The sequence below is a fragment of the Brachyhypopomus gauderio genome, chromosome 2 (genome assembly GCF_052324685.1).
Source record: "Brachyhypopomus gauderio isolate BG-103 chromosome 2, BGAUD_0.2, whole genome shotgun sequence".
In the NCBI taxonomy this organism is placed as follows: Eukaryota; Metazoa; Chordata; class Actinopteri; order Gymnotiformes; family Hypopomidae; genus Brachyhypopomus; species Brachyhypopomus gauderio.
Genome location: NC_135212.1, coordinates 3949101 through 3955100, shown reverse-complemented (window position 1 = coordinate 3955100; position 6000 = coordinate 3949101).

Here is a 6000-nt window from a genome sequence, read left to right as displayed (position 1 = left end):
CACTAGCTCTGTGACTAACCTCTAGCTCTGTGACTAACCTCTACCTCTGTGACTAACCTCTAGCTCTGTGACTAACCACTAGCTCTGTGACTAACCACTAGCTCTGTGACTAACCTCTAGCTCTGTGACTAACCACTAGCTCTGTGACTAACCTCTAGCTCTGTGACTAACCTCTAGCTCTGTGACTAACCTCTACCTCTGTGACTAACCACTAGCTCTGTGACTAACCTCTAGCTCTGTGACTAACCACTAGCTCTGTGACTAACCTCTAGCTCTGTGACTAACCTCTAGCTCTGTGACTAACCACTAGCTCTGTGACTAACCTCTAGCTCTGTGACTAACCTCTAGCTCTGTGACTAACCTCTACCTCTGTGACTAACCTCTAGCTCTGTGACTAACCACTAGCTCTGTGACTAACCACTAGCTCTGTGACTAACCTCTAGCTCTGTGACTAACCACTAGCTCTGTGACTAACCTCTAGCTCTGTGACTAACCTCTAGCTCTGTGACTAACCACTAGCTCTGTGACTAACCTCTGGCTCTGTGACTAACCTCTAGCTCTGTGACTAACCTCTAGCTCTGTGACTAACCACTAGCTCTGTGACTAACCGCTAGCTCTGTGACTAACCACTAGCTCTGTGACTAACCTCTAGCTCTGTGACTAACCGCTAGCTCTGTGACTAACCGCTAGCTCTGTGACTAACCTCTGGCTCTGTGACTAACCACTAGCTCTGTGACTAACCTCTAGCTCTGTGACTAACCTCTAGCTCTGTGACTAACCGCTAGCTCTGTGACTAACCGCTAGCTCTGTGACTAACCGCTAGCTCTGTGACTAACCTCTGGCTCTGTGACTAACCACTAGCTCTGTGACTAACCTCTGGCTCTGTGACTAACCACTAGCTCTGTGACTAACCTCTGGCTCTGTGACTAACCACTAGCTCTGTGACTAACCACTAGCTCTGTGACTAACCTCTGGCTCTGTGACTAACCACTAGCTCTGTGACTAACCTCTGGCTCTGTGACTAACCACTAGCTCTGTGACTAACCGCTAGCTCTGTGACTAACCTCTAGCTCTGTGACTAACCACTAGCTCTGTGACTAACCTCTGGCTCTGTGACTAACCACTAGCTCTGTGACTAACCACTAGCTCTGTGACTAACCGCTAGCTCTGTGACTAACCACTAGCTCTGTGACTAACCTCTGGCTGTGTGACTAACCACTAGCTCTGTGACTAACCACTAGCTCTGTGACTAACCGCTAGCTCTGTGACTAACCACTAGCTCTGTGACTAACCTCTAGCTCTGTGACTAACCACTAGCTCTGTGACTAACCTCTAGCTCTGTGACTAACCTCTAGCTCTGTGACTAACCACTAGCTCTGTGACTAACCTCTGGCTCTGTGACTAACCTCTAGCTCTGTGACTAACCTCTAGCTCTGTGACTAACCGCTAGCTCTGTGACTAACCGCTAGCTCTGTGACTAACCTCTGGCTCTGTGACTAACCACTAGCTCTGTGACTAACCTCTAGCTCTGTGACTAACCTCTAGCTCTGTGACTAACCGCTAGCTCTGTGACTAACCACTAGCTCTGTGACTAACCTCTGGCTCTGTGACTAACCACTAGCTCTGTGACTAACCTCTGGCTCTGTGACTAACCACTAGCTCTGTGACTAACCTCTGGCTCTGTGACTAACCACTAGCTCTGTGACTAACCACTAGCTCTGTGACTAACCTCTGGCTCTGTGACTAACCACTAGCTCTGTGACTAACCTCTGGCTCTGTGACTAACCACTAGCTCTGTGACTAACCGCTAGCTCTGTGACTAACCTCTAGCTCTGTGACTAACCACTAGCTCTGTGACTAACCTCTGGCTCTGTGACTAACCACTAGCTCTGTGACTAACCACTAGCTCTGTGACTAACCGCTAGCTCTGTGACTAACCACTAGCTCTGTGACTAACCTCTGGCTGTGTGACTAACCACTAGCTCTGTGACTAACCACTAGCTCTGTGACTAACCGCTAGCTCTGTGACTAACCGCTAGCTCTGTGACTAACCTCTGGCTCTGTGACTAACCGCTAGCTCTGTGACTAACCTCTACCTCTGTGACTAACCTCTAGCTCTGTGACTAACCACTAGCTCTGTGACTAACCTCTGGCTCTGTGACTAACCACTAGCTCTGTGACTAACCTCTGGCTCTGTGACTAACCACTAGCTCTGTGACTAACCTCTGGCTCTGTGACTAACCACTAGCTCTGTGACTAACCACTAGCTCTGTGACTAACCTCTGGCTCTGTGACTAACCACTAGCTCTGTGACTAACCACTAGCTCTGTGACTAACCTCTGGCTCTGTGACTAACCACTAGCTCTGTGACTAACCGCTAGCTCTGTGACTAACCTCTAGCTCTGTGACTAACCACTAGCTCTGTGACTAACCTCTGGCTCTGTGACTAACCACTAGCTCTGTGACTAACCACTAGCTCTGTGACTAACCGCTAGCTCTGTGACTAACCACTAGCTCTGTGACTAACCTCTGGCTCTGTGACTAACCACTAGCTCTGTGACTAACCACTAGCTCTGTGACTAACCGCTAGCTCTGTGACTAACCGCTAGCTCTGTGACTAACCTCTGGCTCTGTGACTAACCACTGGCTCTGCTAGCATGCTCTAAAATTGGAAGTCCATTGGTCCCTCTTGCCCAGCTTGCGACTAACTTCGATCAGTGGGTGTCAGGCCGTAAGGGGCACTTATGGTGAGTCTGATGGATTCACAGTATAGCAGCATGGGAGGTTTGTTTTTGGTGAAATCTTAAGCAGCTCAGAGATGCCATAGAGACAGCAAACAAACAAGAGCCAGATCTCAGAGTCAAGTGCAAGTAATGAGCTATTGATTTTCCGCATCCTGCCACATTGCCTTTCCTATAAGGTCTCTGTTTGGCGATAGGCAAGAGGGATATGATCCCTATTTCTGTGTCCATCTTGACCATCTAATGCGAAACTACTAAGCAAACACACCCAAGTCTGAGACGCAGTAAATAGGAAGGAACTAACAAGGCAGAAAAATGCTTTGGATTTATTTGATTTATATTTTTAGGACCTAAGATCTTGGATTCCGCCTCAGGTGAATGTGAACGTTCAAGACTGAAATCTCTTAGCAACAACTTGAAAATGCAAACTGTGAAGGCCATCTTTAAAAAAGGTTATGTGTTTTGAAACAATATTTACAATATTGTTTTTGAGGCATTATCCAGCTGCAGCAGAAAAGGTTGCAAGAAGGCTGCTAGGAAGATGTAATATCGTATGGACATACTCCCACAGCAAAATAATAGTTAGTATATTAGAAAACTAAATAATCAATTCATTTTCTTGCTGATGTTGCTGTTGTGTGGCTTAAACAATCTTATAAAACTCTTTGTCAAATCCTAACTGCTTCAGTCCCAGACTAGGAGGTCAACAATACTTCTTTTGTTAGTCTCCCATATTCACCATAAAATGGTTCTCTGTTTGGTGTTTGCCTGGACAAAGATGTCCATTAATATTCATTAATAAATTACCCAGTGCACCACTTTAGTTCTAACTGAAATTCTAACTACCACAGCACCAATGTGATTCTCCTAGCAAATGGTAATATTGACATTTTGCTTTCTTGAAGACACAGGACTTTACATTCTCCCACCCCTCCCGCTCTTAAACGTGCCCTCTCACCCTCATCGTAAAGCGTCCCTGTCCTTATTGGAGCAAAAGAATGAGTATGCAGGGCATAAGAGCTCTTAAAGACCCACCAAGGATGCGCCCAGCACTGCATGGAGATTAGCGGACGGAGACGGCAGCTCCCTTCCTCGGCGGCTCTGGGGGAGATGGCCCAAACTTCAGCTCCAGTGGCTCCAGAGCTTGGGCTCATGCATCCCAGGTGAATTTCCTCCTTTCCCCAGTGAACACAACAGGACTGCCAGTACATGTAATGGGCACTGCACCTCACTGGGCCCTCTAGAAGATGTAGATTCACACGTCCATAGTAATACTCATGCTCCATCCATTCTGTGGGATTACAGTAACTTCATATTGAAATAATCTGACATCAAGGATCATATGTTTGATCCTCCCTTAAGTGAGGCATCTGTTGCAAACATGGCTGCTAACACCAATGGAAAACTCACCTTTTTTGTTATTGGTATTGTGTTCACATCATGCCACAGAATGTGAAGGTCAGGAGGGTGAACAGGCAAAAGATAGAAATCAAGCTTTTGAAGATTAAGACATGAAGATTAAGAAGATTAAGAATTATTTCACATGAGATGTGAACATCTACACCTCAGGGAACCTCTACACCTCAGGGAACATCTACACCTCAGGGAACACCTACTCCTCAGGGAACAGCTACTCCTCAGGGAAAACCTACACCTCAGGGAACATCTACTCCTAAATTTATCTTTTCTATTAACAGACCATCTACCCTTATGAAACCAAGGCATTTACATACCAAAGTGTGTGAACATTGGCAGTTTTATATGTTAAATTTTAAACAATTCAATAGAGATCAAGAAAGAAAAACCTCAGAAGAAATGTGCAATAGGTTGCTATATGCAATTTATATAAATATATATATAAAAATATCATTTATGATATAAAAATATCATTTATTTTAGACCAGCTATTTTCGAGGTTTAATGCACCATTGGCTAACGGACATGGGCGGACAGGTCTGCAGTAAGACGTCTGAGCAGCATTAGTGGCCCAGACTTGTTTCACGCACTTCATTCTTTGGGCTCCCAGTGTCTTCATCTCTGTGATGTTGTGAGAGCCTCCAAATTGTCTCATTGACACTGCATGACCAAGGTTAATGTCATAAGTGTGGATGAGATGCCCTCTGCTATTGACTGGAGAGCCACTGTCTGCTTCCTCATCTCATTCAAAATGAGGTCATCAGCAGTTGGTTCATAGCCGTTGGTCGTATTTTCACAGAGATGTGAATATGTATTGGAAATCTTCAGGATATGTAGATTCGGTGCCAGACTGTAATGGGGCAGCGATGTCAATTTAGCTTTGCTTTAGAGGGGGAAATTGGGAATAGAGAGAATATCATCACTCTATCAGGTTAAAGTCTGGCATAATTTTCACAGTGTTTTTTTTTTCTTCATAGTTAATTTATTGTTGCTGAAAGAAAATATAAATGTATTTTTAATGCTTATCATAACCCATCTCCAGGCTTTGATAATTCTGTGACTGAGAACATCTAGGAGGATGCGTGGAGATCGGCCTTCCGATCTGCATATCTTGTTGTAACATTGTGCTATGTCATTTAGAATTGTTCCCAATTCATTTGCCTCAGTTTTGCTTCAAGGCTTGGTGCCGGCTCCAGAGGGCCTGCCACGTCCGATTCTCTCTTCTATTAACCATCCAATCCTGGGTTCAGCTAGTAAGACCAGTGGTGGGTGTCTGAGGAATATGCAGCTGCTGTAGTCCCAGAAGCCCTTGCAGCTCCAGTCTCTGCTGGTCTCTACTGCTATTATGCTGTTGTCTTCATCTTCATTCCAGATATTTGCTTGGTGATGGTGCTCTCCTGTGATTAGTCTGCCTGGGTTTGGACTTCTGCTCGCTCCGCAAAGCCGTTTCCTGGAATAGCCACATTAAATCTTAGCACACATGTCTGACCAAGTCTGGCAGCCCTAAGTTATAGCAAGACTCTCCTTTCAAATCCTTAGTGCTGAATTATCTGCAACATGAATTAATAACTAACACATGAGAAGTCAATGCCATTACAAAAGAAATAAATGTGAAATGTAAAAAAAATACATTTCACATTTATTTCTGTTGGACACTGTTGGTGTCCACACTGTTGGTGTCCAACATCACATTATCACATCTATTATTATTATCATTACTATTATTAATACTATTATCTGACTCTATACTATTGGAATTAGAACCATGTAGAGTTTGTTCACAAACCTTACCTTTTAGTTCATATATGCCTTCTCTGTATTGAATCCCAAAGAATATATGGGG